This window comes from Galeopterus variegatus, unplaced genomic scaffold (genome assembly GCF_000696425.1).
Source record: "Galeopterus variegatus unplaced genomic scaffold, G_variegatus-3.0.2 Scaffold1585, whole genome shotgun sequence".
NCBI classification, from domain to species: domain Eukaryota; kingdom Metazoa; phylum Chordata; class Mammalia; order Dermoptera; family Cynocephalidae; genus Galeopterus; species Galeopterus variegatus.
This window is the reverse complement of record NW_007727696.1, coordinates 168,641-169,567: the sequence shown is the minus strand read 5'-3', so window position 1 is coordinate 169,567 and position 927 is coordinate 168,641.

The following is a 927-nucleotide window of genomic DNA, read 5'->3' as shown; positions in this document are numbered from 1 at the left end:
CTGGCAACGGAGCGCGGGAGAGGCGGCCGCGGCCGCGGCGGCACCCAGACCGCGGCTTTGTATTCATTAAACACACATCGGAGCTTATCAGAAGTAAAAGGCTTGTCAGGATGGCACATTGTGTGTGAGTGAGTGTGTGAGCGCAGGAGGGAGAGGAGGGGAGCCAGCGTGCATCAGGGTGATTACAATATCAGCAGGGCCCAGATGGAGGCAGGAAAATAAACAGAGGGTGCGTGCGAGACAGAGCGGGAGAGGGAGGAAAAGTGGGAGAGAGAGAGGGAAGAGACCGAAAAGGATGGAGGGGGCGGGGGCTCAGGCCTCAGGATGGGACCGGAAAGTGGGAGAGCCACCCTAAGGCTGGCTGGGGATGGGAGCCAGGGCTGGGGGTCACCTGCATGCCCAAATCTGCTCCTATTCCAGGAAAAGAGGGGGGTGGGGATCCAGAGCAGCCAACTGTACTTCCCTACTCCAGGGCCAGGCTGTGTACATTTTAGAGGTTCTGTCAAGGTCAGAGGGGAATAGAGAGCTCTTTTTTTTTGTGGGGGTCACCTGCATGCCCAAATCTGCTCCTATTCCAGGAAAAGAGGGGGGTGGGGATCCAAAGCAGCCAACTGTACTTCCCTACTCCAGGGCCAGGCTGTGTACATTTTAGAGGTTCTGTCAAGGTCAGAGGGGAATAGAGAGCTCTTTTTTTTTTGGCAGAGCTTACCAAAATGAGACATTCACCATCTCACCTCCACCCAAATAGCCACAATTTGCAAAACTAACCTAGTGAGTCCTCACAGCAGTTACAGCCTTCCAGACCAACCTCAAGTGGGAGTTCTTGTCCCTTTCTTTGCTGACCCCAATATTCCTAAATTCCAGCCCCCACACACCCACACATAGAGAGGAAAAGACGCAGATATAAAATCTCTCTTTTCCCTGAGC